This window comes from Homalodisca vitripennis, chromosome 1, assembly GCF_021130785.1.
Source record: "Homalodisca vitripennis isolate AUS2020 chromosome 1, UT_GWSS_2.1, whole genome shotgun sequence".
Lineage (NCBI taxonomy): Eukaryota > Metazoa > Arthropoda > Insecta > Hemiptera > Cicadellidae > Homalodisca > Homalodisca vitripennis.
This window is the reverse complement of record NC_060207.1, coordinates 194,773,273-194,796,927: the sequence shown is the minus strand read 5'-3', so window position 1 is coordinate 194,796,927 and position 23,655 is coordinate 194,773,273. Positions and strand designations below refer to the sequence as shown.

The 23,655-nt window shown below is 32.7% G+C and overlaps 1 pseudogene; it reads right to left on the bottom strand.

The window, feature by feature from the left end:
• The window catches only part of LOC124354483, a 395,581-nt pseudogene extending 373,694 nt beyond the window's left edge, over window positions 1–21,887 (bottom strand).
• Between the last annotated feature and the right edge of the window lie 1,768 nt (window positions 21,888–23,655).

Genomic DNA, 23,655 nt, shown 5'->3' with positions numbered 1-23,655 from the left:
AGTGGTAAGTTATTCCCTAAAGCTAATCACTACCACTATCATCGAGACTGTGATTTAGTGAATAATTAATTGTCTAAGAACGTCTACACGAACGCCCCCAATCATTATAACAATCAAGTACACAGTTACGATGTTTACTCGACAGATAAGAAAGGGGGCATTATGATGTTGTTACGTTCCACTGGTTTCTTATCGGTCAACCCTGCAGAGACATTCGTTCCACTATCGCATTGCAGCTGTTATCTCGGAATCACTATATTGGTTTATTATTGTTGATATCAAAATGTGATGTGTCATAAACACTGCTTCTATTTCTAGATTTTGTTTATCAGCTTACTTAGTCTCTAGCGGAAAACGAGCGGAGAGTTTTTAGGCCTTTGTAATAAATTAAAAATCACTGTATACAACCGAAAATAGCAGTAATGATAATTTACAGGCATACTTTTCAGAGATGAGTACTCTTGTAATTACCAAAATAGGCTAGCAATTTTTTACGGTGAGGTGATTTTCGGACTTTTGCCATTGGCAATGAAATAAAACAACAGAAACGCTACGTTTCAAGATCTGCAATCTGATCTCCTCCTCAGAATTGTTTTGTAAGTAATCTACAGTTTATTGGCTTTTGTAGAAGACTACGAGTTTTTGCTTTTGGATTACATGGAGAGCAATTGATATTTCCTCACAATGTCCGTTTTATAAGTAAAATGCAGTCCATTAGCTTGCTTTGTAAAAGATAACGAGTTTTTGCTTTTGGATTACATGGAGAGCTATTGATATTTCCCCATAATGTTCGTTTTATAAGTAAAATGCAGTCCATTAGCTTGCTTTGTAAAATATAACGAGTTTTTGCCTTTGCATTACATGGAGAGCAATAATTGATACTTCCTCACAATTTTCGTTTTATAAGTAAAATGCAGTCTATTACCTTTGTAGAAGACTACGTACGGGTTTTGACCTTCAGAATACATCGACAGCCAATAAAAAAGATACATCCGTCTCACGTGAAGGACGTTGGGATTTTGAGCAAACCTACGAGACGTTCTATGCGCAGGCCGCCTGTTATTTTTAGCGAAAATAACGTCCTAAAACACAACGTTGGGGTTTTACATGTTGAAACCGGATGAGCTGCTTGTGTAATACTGGAAAAATGTCAGTAGATTATTTGTCTATTAACCACATGTTGGTCGATGGATTTCCCCTTGATATGAAACTGCCACACACCAATATACTCGTGAATGTTGCGTAAAATTGTCAAAAGTTAAGTAGAATTTACAACATTTGTGATAACTTCCAAAGAAATGCTTATCGATAGTAATATCTACCGTTTTAAAACGAAACTTTGAATCAAGTAACAAGTTTATTGTATGGCTCACTAAACATAAAATACTGCATATTTGTATTTTGTGCGTACTTAAGGCACTTTAATATCGGCTTACATCGCAGAATTAAGCCGGTTGTTAGTTTTGTCGAGCCGCCAGTACAATTTTGTGTCAGCAACACAGACAAAATTCAGAAACATAGAATTAGATGAGGAAATAAGTACCCACCAACGTATGAATAGCAAGGGTACCCATAAAGCTCCCTTATATTTACCCAACTCCCACAAGTGGGGTAAACGATATCGCGCAGCTCACGTTTCTATGGTGGTCATCTTGCCCGTGTAGGTAAATTTTAAGATGGCGCAATATAAGGGTTACTTTTTAGAATATGTTAAAACATTACTTGGCCACAGCTCGTTAATGTACTATTATTGAATGCAAGAAAAAGGCGAGGTCATACTTCGAGGAGTTTTGAACACTTAAGGTCCAATTCGGGGTATGTCGTGATCAAACCCCCAGAATAACAGCTGAAGATAAGAATATGAAATTTATACGAAAGGTAAGAATATGAAATTTATACGAAAGGTAAGAATATGAAATTTATACGAAAGTGACAATATAAATCTTTCATATTTATAAAAATTACAATTTCCTTGAGTAATATTTTGTTTCTAAACATATAATTTTCTAACATTACATATCGTTAAGAACGTTATTTTCTTCAGTTATTAATCTAATAAAAACCAGCCTAATATGAAGATGTGAATGATTACAACATGAACATGATTTATAACTTCGGAAAATAACATGTTGCTTACCGATTTACAACAGCAGGACATTATTTTTAATCAAACTTAATTTAAGAAAACTCAAGGTTAATACACTAATTCTCAAGGAAAGCGTGTATGTGTCATACCTTCAGTAATTTTTCAAGTACACATTGTAAAAGTTTATATCGATATCTTCATCCATTTTCTGTAAGCCTAATTACAAGATACCCATAAACAAATACTACTGTATAAGTCTAAAATTCCTCTTTGAGTAACTAGAATATTTTCTATTTATTTTGCATTGAAAAAAGGTATCTTGAAGGGTTGTGAGTAAAACATTTTTTTAAATTAAAGACAATCGGTTTCAGGTTGGGATACTTTCATTTTAAAGTCATGCCCCATTTAATATAAGTTCCCGGAATACAGACAAATTTACATTTTTTTCATCAAGCCATGAGGAATGAATTACAGGAATTCAAAGTAGGAATCGTTTTTACAGTATTATTTATCATTGATAACGTAATGAAATGCAAGTTTTTTATTAAATGTAATTTTAGAAAATTGCATCTTTTTAAAATAAAAAAAATATTTATGGAAATCAAATTGGTTAATACATTAAAAATATACGAGTATATGCTTACATTCAACAACCTTTTGTGTCTGATTATCAAATTCCCTAATGTTTGTTAAAATGCTTACATCTTCTCGAGATATACTAATAAATTTAATTTGTTTCCAGAAAAATTCTAAACAATATTTAACTTAAACGTTAAACAAATTTCCCCAACCGAAACTGCTTGCTCCACCTTAAAAGACCTGAAGATATCAGCGCCCTTGAATTCCAAACGAGGTAGATTCCACTCGTGTCGCTGAAACTGCAACATTAGAACTTACAACCGTCCGTGGAATTGTTAAGTCCTTTAGCTCACCACTTTACTCGGTAAATAGTTCTCCACAGTAGCGAGTAGGAACCTTCCAACCTTAAACAATTCACTTTCCGACCCTTTTGGAATATAGTTCAGGATTCTGTTTGAACTGCATCTCGATCTAGTTCATCAGCTTCGTGTTTTGATAACTGGTAAATTAAATTTTGTTTGTTACTAATCAGAGACTAAACAACTCATGTGTATTCGTCCTATATTTTTAAACCTGACTCTTTAGTATGGATAAATCTTTACATAGGAATGTTATGGTACATAGTTTCATGTACAAGAACAGTACACTTTGTCATTATTGACGGTTCTAGTTTGTTTTATCTTCGTGCTAAATCACTTTTTATTTTATAATGTTAAAATGTTAATTGTTGTTAGATTATAATACACACAATGCGTTTCCAAATAACTTACGTTATAATTTACTTTAATTAACATAGGCTTGTCTGTACCGTTATTAAATCATAAATCCAAAACTGTTTCTAAATAATAGTGTTGACATTTGGCATGATTATTTATATTGATAGGCTATAACCTAATGTAACCGGGTAAAAATAAATGCACATTCAATTTACGTTTGAACTGTAACAATAAAAATAAGGATCTCCGAGTTATTTTGCGTCCGATTGTAACAAATGAGATAATGTTTTCCGTTTTTTTTTTTTTTCTTACATCGGGTTTCGTAAAGTTGACATGACAAAGTTTAAATGGCCACAATTTTGAACTAATGATTGTATTAACAGTACGTTTAAAAGTTCTATCAAGATAAAAATAGCAATGCTACATCTTAAAACATTTCGGAGTTATGAATTTTTAAGGGCGACAGACAGACGCTAAACAAGGCAAAATACAACGTGAGTTACACGAACCTCATTCCTTGTACTTGTGTCTACAATCATTCTAAGAAGTTGTTGACGAGCTCCCGCAAAGCACCCTGCAAATAACAGGCCAATTAGCGTGCCATCACTATGCAACAGCACTGGACAGTCCGGATTAAAGGCTTGGGACCCGATTAATGATACGCCCTTGAGAAGACCCATTGTGTCTCCCAAGTGAATCATCAGGCGGAAATCATTTCTGACTTAGGACTTATGTCATTCCCACAAGTTGTTGACGAGCTCTCGTGAAGCATGTTACAAATAACAAGCCAATAACTTGCCATCACTATGCAACATTAATAGACTATCTGGATTAAATGTTTCGTGACAAATTGATGATACATCCTTAAGAATACTTGTCTCACCCACGTGAGTCATCAGACGGAAATCATTTCTGACTTAGGACTTATCTCATTCCCACAAGTTGTTGACGAGCTCCCGTGAAGGTTGTTACAAATAACAAGCCAATAACTTGCCATCACTATGCAACAGTAATAGACTATCTGCATTAAATGTTTGGTGACAAATTGATGATACATCTTTGAGAATACGCGTTGTGTCTCCCACGTGAGCCATCAGACGGAAATAATTTCTGACTTAGGACTTATGTCATTCCCACAAGTTGTTGACGAGCTCTCGTGAAGGTTGTTACAAATAACAAGCCAATAACTTGCCATCACTATGCAACAGTAATAGACTATCTGGATTAAATGTTTGGTGACAAATTGATGATACATCCTTAAGAAGACTTGTCTCACCCACGTGAGTCATCAGACGGAAATCATTTCTGACTTAGGACTTACGTCATTCCCGCAAGTTGTTGACGAGCTCTCGTGAAGGTTGTTCAAATAACAAGCCAATAACTTGCCATCACTATGCAACAGTAATAGACTATTCGGATTTAAGGTTTTATGACAGATTTATTATACACCCTTGAGAATACGCGTTGTGTCTCCCACGTGAGTACTTAGGACTTATGTCATTCCCACAAGTTGTTGACGAGCTTTCGCGAAGCATGTTACAAATAACAAGCCAATAACTTGCCATCACTATCAACCGTAGTAGACTATCCGGATTTAAGGTTTGGTGACAGATTTAGGATACCCTTGAGAATACTCGTAGTGTTCCGCAGGTGAGTATCGGACAGGAGGCATTTCTAACTCAGGACTTGTGTATCACTCCCAAAAGTTGTTAACGAGCTCTCGCAAAGCACCTTGCAGTTAACAGACCAATAACGTGTCATCATTATGTTGCATCACTGGACTGTCCGAATTGAAGGATTCGATACGTATAAATGATACGCCTTTACGGAAATCTTGTTGTCTCCCACTTGAGTCATCACACGGAAAACATTTCTAACTTACTACTTTTATTAGACTACTACTTAGGGCGTACTACTTTTACCCAAAATTTGATGAGCTCTCGCGAAGCACGCTGTAACCAACGCGCCAATTAGCGTGCCATCACTATGTAACAGCACTGGGCTGTCCGGATTAAACGATTGGGAACATATTAATGATACGCCCTTGAAAAGACTCGATGTGTCTCCCACGTGAGTCATCAGACGGAAATCATTTCCAACTTAGTACTTTTGTATCATTCTTAAAAATTGTGGACAAGCTCTCGCAAAGCATGCTACAAATAACGTGCCAATTAGCGTGTCATCACTATGTAACATCACTGCGCTGTCCGGATTAAACGATTGGGAACATATTAATGATACGCCCTTGAAAAGACTACATGTGTCTCCCACGTGAGTCATCAGAGGGAAATCATTTCCAACTTAGTACTTGTGTATCATTCCCACAATTTGTTGACAACCGCTCGAGAGGCACCCTGCAAATAACACGCCAGTAACGTGTAATGACTATGGAACAGCACTGGACTGTCCGGATTGAAGGCTTGGGAATATATTAATAATACGCCCTTGAGAAGATTCGTTGTATCTCCCAAGTGAGTCATCGGACAGGAAGAATTTCTGATTAGGACGCGTATGTTTGCCCAGTCCTTTATACTTTCTCTGATATTACAAATGCATAGTGGTATTGGTGAATCGATGTTTTTAATGTTCGGTGGATTAGAAAAAAAGATAACTCGGGCTGGTATTCGTATCTGTAAGATATTTATTATTTATACCTTTGTACTATAATGTTTGGTTTGAAATGTATGATTTATATAAACATTAAATTGTATTTTTGAATTACCAATATTATTTTCTGTTTTTCGACAAATATTTTACAGTTTTTATTTTTTTTTTAATGCTCAAATATTGGAAACACATTGCAGTTATGTAGAAAAACAATGGAATGTCTATAGACAAAAGTTTAAATTGGACACATCCAATGACATATTAGGACAAAAAAATGAAATAACATTCTCTGTAATTTAACACCGTCTCGTCTGGTAAAAAAGGAAGTATGCTAATAAAATAGACCTAATATGAATTTTCGACACAAAAACTGACATTTATAAATGAAAATACCAAACCAATAAAATGTTCGATATAAGAAAATACATTTTCCTGCACCATCTTAAAGGCCGACAAAAATACCTGAGTAAATTAATTTTCAATTATTCCGTGAACCAACAGTCCAGCTTAATACACCTCAGATATTTCTTGTTATTGTTCTAACTTTTCAGTTTTTGGAAATGTTTTAAAATTAAGTTGATTTACATGAGATTTTACGTTCAAATTTAAAACACTTTTTCGTTTTTAGACCACATTTAAAATACGTCATAATAATATCAATCAATGCCCATGAGAAATTGCAATAGAGCAACAAGTTCTCAAACGTTAAAGTCTCAGTGCTGTGAGCCAGTGTTAGCGGCAGAGCTCTCAGCCTCAACCGCTGAACAAGAGAACCATGCCGAGACCCGGCTCGAAAAGGAAAGGTCAGGGAGAGGAGGTCTGCCGCCGCCACTCAGGTATGACGGGGGCAAGTGGGCGAGATGATGTCACTATGACGTCATCACTATTTCTTTGCAGTGCGAGTTGCAGACCAATGACGTTGGAGATATTCAAGGATAGTTCCTGCATTCTCCAGCCATCACCACGCTATCAGGATTATCTCTTAGAACGTCGCTCGTGTTCGCTTCAACAATAGTACACAAGTATATCAATTGCTTCAATTGTAGACAAACAAATCCGGTTATCAATTAACTAAACTAAACAACTAAACATAAAGAATCATTCTGAAGTTTAAATCAAACTCAGATTGTCCAGTTTGTTTGTGATTCTTGTATTTTTAAGCTCGATTCTTATGTATCGTTTAATGACTGTGTTTACACAATGACAGTTTTCCGTCATTTAGAAACTGTATGAAAATTAACAATATTCTCACTCTCACCAAATGTTCTAAATCTAAGGAGCAGTATTTCTGTTTTACATAAAACCGTATCCATATTATCCAGATCCCAGCGAACGTTACACACTAGTTGCCAGTTCACTAACTGGTAAGGATCACAGAAGCCTGCCATGGTGGAACTACTCCCAAAGGCCATCCTCCTAGAAGGTCAATAATTGTAATCCTTTGTAAACTCTTTGCTGGCTATATCTAGTTTTTTGCGACACCACAATTCAGGCGTCATGTAATTAATACATTATTTATTTATTAAATATATTCCTCTAAAATACATGTTGCCTTAAATTCTTGTACAGTAGTTTATTTCCTACAAAATTAATCTCACCAGTTATCACTAAAGCAGTTGCTTTGCCGCCATAGTTTTTTCTCATAACATTAAACGCTTTCTTTCAAATCTACCAAAACAAGTTTTTATACAATTAAATAACAATACATGTATACTGATCAGGATTAATCTGTTTAAAATCCATCCTGTATAAGTTTCTATTGCTGTCCTACAAATTAGAAGTAGTCTTTTGCAACTTCAGAAATTTCAATCTGTATAATTTTGTGAGATTCCCCTAGCAGTAAAATGTAAATATTCTGTTTTAAAAGAAGGTATCCTAAGTTTATACGCTGTTTTTAGTTACACATTTTATGGAGTCATAATAATTAACTAAGATTTATACACATTATTAATTATATATATTATTAATTAACCTTCGCGTACACACATTTCTTTTCCAAAAAACAACAGTCGTCGTGTTGGCGTTTCCGTTATGTGTACTTCAGTATCGGCCGTATCTATCGGGTCTACAGCCTCCGGGTGTGCCTCACAATATCCGTTTCTAAAGCAGAATCCGTTCAGTACTATGACACTGAAATATGGTCGCCATAGAAGTGGGAGGGGATCTCAAAACAAAGCAAGAATTTTTTCAATTTCAGGATACAGAAATAGTGCAATAGAAAAATTCCTTGGGATATTGAAGGTTTAATTATAATTTACATAACTTTTTTGCCCTTTGTTGAAATAACGTGTTACAAATGCTATTTAGAGTCCAGTCAGAAAAAAACAAAACCCTCTTTGCTGTGTTAGAAAACAGAGCAAGACCTCACTTGGAGTTTAAATCGGAGCGCAAAGGGGATGCCAATTAGGACGTTACCTTTCCCTTACCCAGTATAAATAAAGAAAAATTACGTCAGTTTTTTGCCAAAAATAAGATGCCTTTTTTAGGAAGGAGTATTATATACTAATAAATCACGATATAAATAGCGTATGCTTAATATGTACGTGCGGATTTAAAAACAAAACGTATCTTGTATTGGTTAACTTAAAAAATATACTTCGACTTTGACTAGCTAAGCTTGTGAAACATAATGCATATAACGAGAAAATCATTTGGATTGAATTACATTTCAAGATTGATCTTACACAACCTAAACGCGCTGACAAGAGGTGAAAATCCAGGACCTCTTCTCTAAGACATTACTGTAAGTAGTGATGTGTAATTCACGGGTCGAACGCTTTGATGACGTTAACAAAAAGCGTCTTTTACTTTCTGCCGTAGTGAGTGTACGAGAACTAGATAGCTGTACTAAACACTGTGTAAACTTACAGGAATGTAGAGTGTAGAGGAGGGCGGGCTGACACCAGGCACTAGTAGGCTCAGACTGGACTGAGTGAGGTTAGCACGAACAACGCGCCGGCCCGGCGGCGGCGGTGACGGTCGATATCCTCCTCCACACGCGCATCCACCCGCACTCGCACTGACATTGTACACGCTATTATAGGGATAACGACCACACCAAACACTGTTTGTGAACATCGCCGTTCCTCCTACAGCTGCAGATCCTCCAACATCGTCCGCCAACTTTCGACGCTTTTTGTTCTCGTGGATAACACTCAGTACGAGTTCTGGCGAATCAAAACAAGCTAGAACGAGCTGCAGTAATTATTGACAGCATATGTGATCAACTGACCAACAGTATAATCTCTAAGCTCTTCCTTATTTCCGCTAAAGACCAGAATAAAATTCTACTTCCAGTTAAAATATTGGTGTCCAATGACATGCCATCATTATCGTATTAAAATATTTTTATTTAGTTGTAATTTCATTGCGGGTCCCTTTTTTGGTTATTGTCAAATGATAGGCTACCATTCTACTTACTAGTCTCTAGTTCTTGTTGAGTTGCATTGCGTTAATTGTATTGCCCAATCAATCTAACAGTTTACTCACTCAACTTTCTAGTTCTTGTTGAGTTTTATTGCGTTAATTGCATTGCCCAATCAGTCTAACAGTTTACTTACTCAACTTTCTAGTTCTTGTTGAGTTTTATTGCGTTAATTGCATTGCCCAATCAGTCTAACAGTTTACTTACTCAACTTTCTAGTTCTTGTTGAGTTTTATTGCGTTAATTGCATTGCCCAATCAGTCTAACAGTTTACTTACTCAACTTTCTAGTTCTTGTTGAGTTTTATTGCGTTAATTGCATTGCCCAATCAGTCTAACAGTTTATTTACTCAACTTTCTAGTTCTTGTTGAGTTGTATTGCGTTAATTGCATTGCCCAATCAGTCTAACAGTTTACTTACTCAACTTTCTAGTTCTTGTTGAGTTTTATTACGTTAATTGCATTGCCCAATCAGTCTAACAGTTTACTTACTCAACTTCCTGGTACTTGTTGAGTTTTATAGCGTTGGCCAATTGTAGGGGGTCGCGTTAGTCCGAGATTACTTTAGATAAGACTGGTCACTGGTTCCAGTGATATTACTTTTGTCTGCCAGTGCAGTGTGTGAGTCCAGTAGGTTCGACTTTTTCAAAACCGACGCTGGTCGTCTGAACATCCTTCGTTCTGTTGATGCTGATATGATGAGTACACGACTGAAAACACGTGATTACAAATGAGATTCTATATAACCATCAAAGTAGTTTTTTTAATAGATGAAATATAATCTCGGATTAATTTTAAATACATTTAAAGAGGTATAATTTGAAAACCTCATTCTCGCTGCTCAATTTTGCATTGTATTCCTTTAACAGTGTACTGCTAAACATAGTGGAATTATAAAGTTAATTAAAAAGAGTAGCTTGTCTTAAAACTTCAATATAACCTAAAAAAAGGCCAACTTACTTATGTATGAGATTAATTTATAACTTACACCACTGTAATAATGCATGGCTATCCTCGTAAAATCCTCATCATAAAAAGTCCGTGACTCAGTGGGAGTGTTGGGCTATGAGCCACCCCTGCGTCAAATGTTCTCCCTCCAGCCCTTAAAATACGAATATGAAAAAGTTTGCGAGTTTTACGATCTGGATTCTATTTCTGTCTACTCGTGGCACAGGCTGGCCAACTGGGAAAGACCCTGCCATTATGCAGGGTGTCCCGAACTTACTGAATCAAACATCACCACATAATTTATTTGGTCAAAATAAAAAAAAAAATTATATTATTAAAATGTGTAAACCTGATGGGTTTTCTATCTGTTCGTGTTTTTTAATACATAAAATTATACCTTATAATAGAACGTATAGGGTTAAATATACATTAAATGTTATGAAATGTATAGTAGTATTCTAAATTACTTTTTTGCCAGTCAGTGTATTTTTAGAAATGAAATTATATTTTTAGCAACACATGGTATGAAATTCAAATTTGGTGTATTTGTTAGTCTTACTAAAGTCTATGGCATTATAAGCTAATAATCCTAATAGTGTGTCGGGTAATGGGCCCATTCTTATTCTTATTTCTAATAAATGATTTGCCTACCAATGTGGATTGCGGTTCAGTAGTTTTCAAAGATGACTCCACGTTTTACTGTACAAAATTATGATATAGATACCTTGATTGTAGAGAGGACTTATGTCCCCCACCAAGCTAACTACTGGTTTTCATCTAACGGTCTGTTACCGTACTAAATAATAAGAAATCACAAAATATTGTATTTTCTCTTTGTAAAAATCTTACATCAACAAAGTATAATTTAAATTTGCTGTCTTCTGTAAGACTGTTGGGTATAACTTTAGACTCCAAGTTGACTTGGCAACCCCACGTTCAAAGTGTCTGTTGTAGGCTTTCAAGAGTAATAAGCGTAATACTTTTGCGCCACCTAAAGAAACTTGTTCCCAAAGATTACCTTAAATCTACATATTATTATGTATTTCATAGCACCATATTGTATGGAATCACCCTATGGGGTAACAGCCATAATATTAAAAAATCATTACTATTAAAGAAAAAGCTGTTAGAATTTTGGCTAGTCTCCTTCTTAACTTCATGTAAACCTATTTTTGTGGAGGAAGATATTCTTACAGTTATCAACTGTTATATTTATTCATGCCTGATTAAAGTAAAACAGAATTTTCTCCTAGAAATAACATTCATCAATATCCTACTAGAGGCAGCTTATATATTTAGACAGCCCTACTGCAGATTAAGCACATCACAATCTATGTATTCATTTATCGGTATCCATTTATTTGTAAAATAAACTACCTCTTACCATACATAACACTAATCTTAGTACATTCAAATCAGTGATGTATAGATGGCTGTTAACTAGGCCTTTTTTTATAGGTGAATATCTGGCACTTTCTATGATAGGTGTTTCATTTTAATTTTAACCCTATCTGTATTGTAACCTACCTAAATGTTAAACTGTTTTAACTATGTTATTGTACTATGTGTTTATTTATTATTGAATCTTTTACCAATTTATTCCCTGATAAATCAGTTATTAATTTACTTTCTGTTGTGTACTATTTACTTATCTACTATTGAATTTTTACCAAATTTATTCCCCGATAATACAATTCTGTTGGATCTGTTAATGCATGCATTTATTGTTGATTGTCCATGTTTAGTTTAAGTAAGCTACTATTGTTTCATCTCTGCCAGTCAAGTTTTTCACTTGAATTAACATTTAATTTCATATATTGTGAGCTAATATTCTATTGAAGCTTTGGTGACAATGTCAATGCATTTTAATGATTTTAAGATGGCTAATAAAGAATCTTGATTGTTCTTGATCCTTGATTATTGGTAAAAAAAATTGTTTTCGTTAACCATACTCAAATAGTAAAAATGTCAATTTATCGTTTTCATGAACTTGTCTTCCTTCCTTAAGAATGGCTAGAACTCATAACTTAATTTCCGCATTCTGACATAAGATTATTGTGAGGAAATAAACAGGTAAAATATTGTTATTTTCACAGACTCTCATATGTTGGCTAGTATTATCAATTGATTAAAAACCAAAGTATAAAAACAAACCAACTTGGTTGGCAGAAGAAACATTAAAACAGGATATTCAATCTACATTGTTTAAAATGAACCCTTCTATCATCAACTGATTATTTAGGAAATAATTTACCCTAGATGACAAACAAAATATAGTATAAACCAATTTCGAATACGTAATTATCATAAATAAACATATTAAAATTATAAACATATAATTATTTATATCCAATAACATACATTCATTTCATTTTATTTAGTAATACATTTTTTTTAAATTCCTTTCAGTAATTAATAGTTAAAACTTTTTAACTACCGCATAAATAATGTATAAGTATTTTTACATTTAAAATTTTTAATTACTCTTTAACGTAGCAACATATTAACAACATAGATTTTCTGGTCCAAACGTATCCCTGGCGAATGTAAATAAATCAAAATATATGATCATCATCCCAAACAATAATTTAAACATGTTTTTATTAAACATCCTTTGCAGTATTGAATTACCAAGAGGTATAGATATTTGATTTTGAACTATTAATTTAAATTTGGTGTGTTGTGGAGATAAAAAAGTAGACAAAGTACCATACTTCAGAATGGCTGATGAAATTAAAGAAATTATTCTTGTGAATCCCAAGATAATAAAAGTTTTAGGAAAGCGTTAAATTAATTTTTTAATTGGCCCAAAATTTTAACATAGAATTAGGGGCATAAATCAATGATATCATTGTAAATTTATCAGTAGGGGAACCTAAAATACAGATAATATTGACATAAGTAGAAATGAATACATAATAAAATAAGTACTGAAATATAATAGCACATTTATTATAAAATTTAAATGTTAAGAAAACAAATTGAAAAGATAATTGAAAGCTTAGGGAGGATAAATACAAAAGTTTGTATCCTTACCAGCCCAATTCTAATTAACTTCTATTAATTATTTATAACACACACACATTCAGGTAAACTGACAACTCCAACTAAATAAAAAATACACTAATCTTTCAGGAAAGTATTAAAAAACCTTTACACCTTATACTTCAATGAGTTCAAAATAAAAAACTTAATTTATTACACAGAATTATGTTTAATTAATTGATTATTAAGTTATTCTATCTGTACATTTTCTGGAAAAACAAAAGCTAACTCTGAGATGAATTCAAATATTATAAAAACAATTTTTACTGCTTTGGATTTTAAAGTATTTAATTATATCTAATAAGATACTACTATTGTAGTAAACGTGTGAACTGTACCACAATAATACGTTCTAGTAGGATTTCCCATGAGTTACTTGAGACTTGCTTGCCTGTTTTATTTCCATTGTGTTTTGGGACCCTCCCACTCACTTGATTACTTGATTCTGTGCCGGTTCAAATCCCTTGGGCTACCCAGTGCCTATGTCTGTAGTTTGTTACTATTGATTCAGCTTTCTCAATGTGTGCAACATGGGCACATCATCTCTATAAACTTACTTGTTATCAGAATACAATCTTAGGTTTACTAAAAACGATGAAACAATGTACTGTAGTTTATATAAAATTTTTACTAAAAATTAAAATAAAAAAGTTTATTGTGACCAAAGATTTTACAGTTTACAACAACAAAAATTTTGGGTTGACAACAGATCATAATTAGAGGACTAGTTTCCACCACTCTACTTACTTATTTTGTTAAGTTAATAACATAAATCAGTAGAAAAGAAATTTCACATTCCCCTGAACTTATTACTTTTTTAAGATGATGTATTTAATATCTTTGTTCTTCTGTTCAGAAAACAGCTCTATAGAACACTAAATTACCAGGATATGGTGAAAATTTTCACCTCTAGGTTGTGGGTCTTATTTATATAAATATGTAGGTTAACAAAACAAAAGTAAAATAATTATCTGTAAAGTCAGTTTGCAATAGATTTTTTGAGGATACCATAGTGAAAATTATGGAATCAAAATTTGTGTTTCTGAGCCAGGAAAAGGAAAAGCTCCATTTAAAATACCCTTTAGAAACAGTAATCTGTGTTTTTTAATTACTAACTTGAAAGATGTCAAAGCAGAAGCCACAGAAGACGAGCAGAGCTACATTCAAGTCAAGAAAAGGAAGACATAACTGATGCAGGCCTTACCAGTACTGTAACTGTGAATTTGTAAAATAATTCAGAGACTTTCATAATAAATGCCCTTAGTATGCACTTCTATAATATAATATGATTACTGTCCAAACTAATTTTACTGAATAATTGCAGTTGAATAATTTTAATTGTAATTTCGGATAATAATTAGAATTACAATTTCCATCAACAACACACTTGCCTAACTTTCTTTGTACTTCTTTGTAGTTAGTTGAAATTTGACTAAGATTAACATAGTATAATTCCAGGTAAAGAAGCTCTGATAATCGAAGCATGACTACTTTGTTGATTAAATAGACTTTTGTTATTCTTAATGGTACATTAGTTAGTTGAAATTTTATTAAGATTAAGAGAGTATAATTCTAGATAAAGAGGGTCTGATAATCGAAGCATGGCTACTTTGGTGATTAAATAGACTTTTGTTATTCTTAATGGTACATTAGTTAGTTGGAATTTTATTAAGATTAAGAGAGTATAATTCTAGATAAAGAGGATCTGATAATCGAAGCATGGCTACTTTGGTGATTGAATAGACTATTGTTGTTCTTAATAATTGTACATTAGTTAGTTGAAATTTGATTAAGATTAAGAGAGTATAATTCTAGATAAAGAGGGTCTGATAAACGAAGCATGGCTACTTTGGTGATTGAATAGACTATTGTTGTTCTTAATAATTGTACATTAGTTAGTTGAAATTTGATTAAGATTAAGAGAGTATAATTCTAGATAAAGAGGGTCTGATAAACGAAGCATGGCTACTTTGGTGATTGAATAGACTTTTGTTATTCTTAATTGTACATTAGTTGAAATTTGATTAAGATTAAGAGAGTATAATTCTATATAAAGAGGGTCTGATAAACAAACCATGGCTACTTTGGTGATTGAATATACTTTTATTATTCTTAATTGTACATTAGTTGAATTTTGATTAAGATTAAGATAGTATAATTCCAGATAAAGAGGGTCTGATGATCAAAGCACTGCTACTTTAGTGATTAAATAGGCTTTTGTTATTCTTAACTGTAAGCTGTGCCTTGGTATGTTTGTCAAAGCTCTCCTGTTGATAGAAAGTAAACAATTAGAGTAGTAAAAAAAAAATATTTGCTGTTCTTGTGTTGTTTATTCTAAGATAAATGCCTTGTCTATTTTTAGGCCAGATATGGATGCTTCAAAGTGGAATTATCAACCTTTACTGTTCCAAACACAAAAATACACTATATTCCACTGCAAAACTCAAAGTCCAAGTGGACAGAGATGTGACACTTGTTTGTATGCCTTACAACTGCTTTTAAATACGATATCGTACAGAACTATTGGGATGGGATTTCTTAACTGATTGTAAAACTCACAATGCTAATGGTACATTTCAAATTCCTTAAGTGTATCGATGTCAGCTTGCCAATTTGTATTGTATAACGCAAACAAGTTAAAATAATAAAGGAAAATTCCCTAACAAAGAAATTGTTGGTAATACTAGTTTTGGTGGGGAACGAAATAGGAGTGTAACAAAAGGATTAAAAAATTCAAACTGGCAAATTTTTCACAGGGCATATTTTATTACATTGACACACTTAAAGCCAACTGCCAGGCATGCAAATAATAATTATATCAGTGTCAGCCAACAAGAGGAAAAGATCAAAGATGAAGACTTACATGTCACTTTCATATCTTGAAAGTTAGAGAACCTTAGTTTTCCTAATTGATGAACAGTTTGTGGTTGCACTAAGGTTGAAAGGAGTATGATATATTCATTGGGTTCAAGCAGACATATCTGGAGCCACATTATATGAAGGTAATGTGGGTATAATGAAGATTCTTGGAGCAATAGGAAAGATTTTAATAAATTTGAAACCACTAGTAATTATTACACAGTTTTCTAATATTTATTATTTTTTGCAAAGCCTTTTGAAATAAAAAATGTCATCGTCAGGCGACTCCACAAATAAATACATGTTTCAAAATAATAAATTCTAAAATAACATTTGTTAATTGATTTGGAAATTTGGTTACCCAAAATAAAATATTAAAATAGAGGTACATTGTTATTTTATTATAAATTGAGACGAGAGTAGAGTCAAGTGTTCAATAGGTACATCTTCATTATTTAAGTTTTTCTTGATTTTTGTGTGTGTAAAATATTTCCCAAGCATACAAGTATGTTGTATTTATAAATTTTTAAATAATTTATTACAAATAATATATAAAAATTCAATGAAATGTTTTGCAATAGTAGATTTTTAAATTCTTCTTATTTTTTATGAGCAAAATGTTCTTTGAATTGTCTTTTTATGTTATTTTTTGTTTGGCCAATTTACAGTTGTATAATGAATTTTAATACTACATTTTAACTTACACAATATTTAGAATAATTCTTAATTTTTTTAAAGCAGCCATTGCATTGTATAACACAATGGAACTAATGGCTGATTTTTCACCACTAGTGAGAATATCATATCTGCACTAGTGAGGATATCACTAACTTTCTTTCGTAGTATACCTATACTATTATAGAAAATATCTAATATCCTGATAGTATCATGTAAAATAATTTACTCAGTGTGTCTTTTAAAACACTGAAGAAGCTCTTAACAACACTAGCACTTAGGCAATTGTTGATACAGTTATTGGACATTATTTGTGACCACAATACGATTCTGTTCACAAAATTGTTGGTGATAACCCTTTCTTAAAGCAAATGTCAGCATAAGGGCAGAGACATTAGTAAACGGCCTGAGAAAAATGCCCTTTAAAAAAAATGCCATTCACATTCCAAACATCCTGTATTTTTAATACATAATAATAAACCAAAGTAAAGTCTCCACCATCCTCTTTCCCTCCTTATGAATATGAATTAGTGGATTTGAGCTCATCCAGAATTTAATCTGATACGCTACTGTTCAGACGCTGTCCCCAGACTGCTTTTCTTTCACCTCTCGTTTAGTATTTATGAATTGTTTTGAGCTGTTTATGAGTTTATTGAGCATTTGGTTGTGGGTGAACTGTTCAGTTTACTTAAATAGTACTGCACAAAGTTTTCAGGAGATTTTTATGACTCTGGATCAGGTGGGAAACTGGCGCAATGAAATCAGATCATAATTTAAACCTGGTTAAGGTTGCTCACCTTTATTAAGAGATTTCAGCTGGAACACACTGTTTGATTTTTGCTAAAAGCCCTTCAATTGAGATAAAACATGAAATAAGGTATCTGGGTATTATTCTGGATAAATTGCTCAACTGAAAAACTCATCTCAACAGGTTTGTTAACACAATCAAATGGTCCTTGGTACAATGCAGATGTGTCATGGACAGGTCTTGAGGACCAATAACAAATATTAATAAGAAATAATAATGTAAAAATAAAAAGACCTTCATATTAGCTATATATGTCTTTGAAATCAGGCCTTGAATGTTTCAAGCTGTGGTCTGGTGGCTGAAAATGAATGTTAAAGTGAGGATGGCCATGTTTGACAGTACTGTATCCTTCTTGGCCCAGATTGGCATGCCTGTCCATCACTGGAGCTTTACTAAATGCAATGGGCACTGCCTTTGAATGCTGTCTTAACCTTGCCACCTCAGATGTCTAGGATAACACTACGAGTGAGTATTGTCTCCTTTGGGAAGGATGAAATCTGCTTATGGTTACATGATTTAATACTAAAATTAACACGTTTATCAAGGGAGGTGATGCCTGTCATTATTGAGTGTATTCTTGAGAATCTATCTCTACAGTATAGAGAAAGGAAAGTATATGTTTGTAAATATAGACAAGACCTTTGAAGGCCTTAAACTCCAGTGTATTTACAATTCAAAACAAGTGTGTGGTTGTTATCAGGTTACTCCTTTCTCGACAATAATACTGTTTGTTAGTTCCATGCTATGAGAGGATTGCTGGAAATGACATGGATGATGCTTTGACAAACGAGCTCAGCATCAAACATGATAGGATCTGTGAAGTTTTCAGTTCAATGATCCTTAAAACTATTTTGAAGTGGATCAGAATCAGAATTTCTTATTTCATAAACATCAAGTTTAAAAAGTACATAGTTTCATGTACACTGAACATAATATAACAAGACTGAAAATGTTGCCAGGTTTAAAAATGAGTATGCTAGTTATCACACAACCTCCCATACAGTGAATACGGATTGGATTATTTGATCCTGTTAAATGTAAAAAAATAAGTGGATAATTGTTATTATTACAATAATAACAAATAATAAGAAATGGAGTCTAAAGAATCATGATAAAGAAACCTCATTAAATTCAGTTGGCATCTGATCTCCACAAGCAATGGGTTTAAATCAAATGGAAAAATTTGCTTTTTGATTGTCTTATGTTGGCTAGGGATCATTTTGGATTATTTGCTACTTGGGATATGGACATATTCACTATGCCACAAGGGACGAAATTATCCTAAGTTAATTTCTTTTGAATAGTTGAAATTTTGTGTAAGGCAGATTCTCATTAAAAGCTTGTTTTAAATTAGTAATAATATATAAAAACTAACCAACGATAACATACACACATGTACAAGCTTACAGAGGGGATTGGTGATCACTATTTAAGGCCTTAAAATGTAATCAGTTCCTAAAGGAAAGTAAGTTAATAATAAAACAAGTATTAATCATAGTGTACTAATTAAAGGACACAATTTTAATGGTTGTTAAATATGAGACCCACTTAAGTCATAATTATCTTCAGAAGAGATGTCTACTAATATTTCTTCACTATGGGAATGATATTTGGTATCACTATAGACTTCTTACGGAATTGTAGTGAGCAATCAAGTGAGCTACATTGAAGCTCTGAAGTATTATTCAAGAACTCATCATTTTCCAGTAAACCGTTTTAATCATTCACCGTTATCATATTAATTTATAATAATTGCATTTTTTTATATTTTTGGTTATGTCTGGGTTAATCTGATGTTTTCTATTAGAAAACTTCCAGTATAGTAGGGTCTCAAACGTCTGGACCCATGGCATCATTACTCAAAACAAGATTATAAACAACGCAGTGAGGTAAAGAAAACAGTTTTTGTCAATGAAAATGAATCCATATTTAATATAATCATTACTATGCAGTATTTTTTAATGATTTTGCCATTTTAGGCCTACTACTACATACAACTCGTCTGTCCCAGTTTTTATGTTTACTGGTCCATCAAACTGCAGTGCACTACTAACAAAACATTACAAGCGTCAAGAATCACACAATAAACAAACTACACGTAAGTATTATGAGATTCGCTTGCAAGCCATGTTCCCCAACACTTGTCTATTATTCCAATACAATGACACCTTCCATAACCCTCCGAGCGTCCATCATTACTATTTTTGACGACTAGGACTTATGTTAGACGCCATTATCAAAAATTTTGATGATAAACATTCATCTCTTTACATTCACATTACCGACGCTAATACCAGTCAAATATAAAAGTATAGCTTCCTATAATACGATTTTAAAAACCTAAAACTTAATTCAGTTCCGACATTATCACTCAAAAGAGTTCAAAGTAAAATCGTATTTGGAAATAAATTGAAAATTAAAACCATGTGTTTCATTATTACATAATGAAGTGTCATTATTACACGTCCAAGAACAGTGACGTGTACACGTCTTTTTTGTTTCACAAGCACTTACGTTTATACTTGAAAATTCATAAAGAAGGTAAATATTATGTTTCGTTGTAATTATATTAATATTTATACATTAATTTCTAAGATTGAAAACTAGCAAAACCATATATATTGTTTTTTTTTTAATATATATTATGTTATTTGTTCTGACATTTTGCTTTCAGTCTTTTGGATAGTCATGAATATCGATGATTAAAATCATTCGATAATTATATTCCGATTGTGTTAGTGGCTGCTTATTATACTGCAGCCCAAAAATGTCAAAAAGAGCAGTTTTAAAACATCCCTCTGTTGAAGAGCTAGGGTTGGTAGTCACATGGGGTAGGGTCCAATAAGCGGACCCGGTTTTTTATATCGAAATTGGCAAACGATATTACTTAATCATAACCATCGATATAATCAATCGATACTGATTAATTATTTTTAATAATTAACTCAAATAATCTATATGAACAGCTGTACACACTTTCAAATAATACAATTAAGGTAATATTTTAAATTTCACATAAGTAACATTGTGTATTAAAAATGGCTGTCAATCTTAGCAAGCTTCACGAAATTGCTTTAAAAGACGACGATAAAACATGTTTTTATGGCTTCAGAATGTTGGGTTAGGACCTAAGAATCCATTATGTGATATTTGTGGAAAGGTAACAATGTAACTGTCAGAGGAGCTAACATGGTCGTCTTCAGATGCAAAAAAGAAGGTAATGGTGGACACAACTTTAGTAAAAACGTTTTCGTTCTGTTTCATTTAGTTAAAGTTATGAGTTTCCCTGATTTTGGTTATGTTCATTTATTATTTGTTACATCATTAAATTCACATTTTAATTTAAAACATATGATTGTTATTACTTTTATATCGATTGAAAGTCTATGATTCGATATGTGAATATTAGGTATCGATGATTATATTCTTCGATATAAAAAAACCGGGTCCGCTTATTGGACCCTACCCGTCACATGCTGTGAGTATATTGTCTAGTAGCAAAAGTGTATAGAGAAATGGATGCCAAGAATAAATTACAGTATATTATTTGTAGGTTATAATAAATGTTACAGTCCAGTCAGTGGTCATCAATGACAATGGTGGAAAACTTTCTAAGAGACCTAAGCAAATTAAAAGAAAGGTTTCCAATAATTGACTATTCTACAATTTTTCCCTAGTACTTGATTTCTGATTAGTCCTGAAATGGTGATTTGGATTTGCAGTTATTTGATATAAAAGTCTATAAATTGCGATTGATTACACATTTTGTGTGTGGTTCAATAGAAAATTCCTTTTTAATTTAAATGAAAACCCTTACACTGCATATATCATCAAGTTACTAAAGAACTGTTCAAGACAATTATTCAATAATAGATATGATAAGTGAAAAGTTAAAAACAAAACTTAGGCCTACGTATTAGAAGTAGCCTACCTACATGTCAGCATTTATTCTATGTAAATAATCTATTGACACTTACCAATAAAATGAAACACCTAAAGTTCTAAGTCACGATATGAAACAAAATTTCAATTGTTTTCCTGCAAGAACTTTCAATATATTCACTTTAAATTTTTGAGTACATTTACCGATACTCACAAAACAAAATGTCGTCTGCTACAGTACAGATTACAGAATTCAGAATATTCAGATGTGTGCCCTGAATTTTGTGATTCTTGAAAAGTAATACTCTATGGATGGGATTGGTTGACATGAAGATAATTTTTATATAACTTAAATTTATTACTTACACTATATTAATTAAAATAAGAACAATAAGTAAATATATGATACATTAAACATACAATGGTTTATTAACGTTCAAAGACCTTAATCAACGTGAAGAACTTAAAAGCGATCATATAAATCAAGAATGTCGTTTATATTAAGCCTAGACACATTCTCACTGTAGTTCAGTTAATTTAAAGTACGATGATTATGTCCTTCAAGCTTAGTTAGTTCGCATAAACTAAATTTTGAGATCTCTTCTACATACGCAATTCCCGTGTCTCTGTCACCACATTCGTATCGAACCATGGAGCTTGCAATATTTGGATTGGAAACGTTGGTTACCTTAGATTTGATGATAAATATGCAGTGCCCTACAGTCGAACCCCATATGTCCAGATAGGTTTTAAAACAAATTGGTTCAGTAACAATTTATTTCCAGGAGAGGCACGTGATTTCGTTCCAAACAGCCTATGAATTTTAAAAACTTTGTATTTACCAGCAGTCGTTTCTTCCAAATATGAGTTTGCCTTTTAATCACCTACTGTTGTGGATTTTGAAATATTTGACATATTTGTTAAGTTAGTTTAATGTTGATCAGGAAAACATATTCACATGAAAACATTTGTCAAGTTAAGATTAAATGTAAAATGCACAAATTTATTTCATGTTACTTTCATTCTCCAGTGTTTGAGCCAATCGGATATTAAATTCAAAGAATGCTGGAAGATCTGTGAAGCCACAGATGGGTTTTGAAGGAAGCCAAGACTGCAGAGACATCTGCAAAGGTTAACGTGGCTTGAGACGTTGGGAGCCTATATCTGCTGTAAAGAGTGTGGACAAAAAGAGACCAATACATTCCCCTAGATTCTCTAGCTCTAGATTCAATCTTTTTCAGACCTAAATAATAATAATTTCGAAAATTAAAATTTCGACGGAATTGTCTATACTCTCGCAAAAGTTTAAGGTAGTGATCAGCATTAGAATAACATTAAATAAATCCAAAAATTGTTCCCAGTTTGTACTTTTGGTTGCTAGCGTAGTCTGTATACGTTTTATCCTTTACATCATATTTGAACAGATAGGCAATATCAAGGGCGAGTGATCCGATGAAAGATGAAGAGATGAGATTATACCTATATAATTTTTCTATGGTCACTAAGAAATCAAGATCTCGTATTTTGTTGAAATCTGTTGGCTAATAATTTGGACATCCGTTTTGTATGATGATGATTATTATTATACCATTCCAACGACAGAAGCGAATTATTTACAGAGATAATACAATGAACGTGGTGAATATTAATTAAAACTTATCCTATTTAATAATACATGTATTAATAACAATATTTTAAGTGGTCTTTTAGAGAGTTATAAAAGTGTGAAAAGTAACAAAGAACTGACATGATATTTTATTGATACAAAAAACCTTTGAACAAATTTAATGTTGTGAAATGGTTTGAACCAAACTGAAATGGTTTTATACAACTTAAAATAAAAATTATGGTTGCCTGTAAAGTCGGTTTTACGGGCGAAGATTTTACGTGACAACGTCTTTTTCTCGGTAGAATATTTATTGATATGAATATTATTAAATTGCACAATAGGAACAAGGAATTGAATGAAAATAAGAATTGCACAAATTTTAACTATAGAAATATATTTTGTTTACTAAAACATTGTA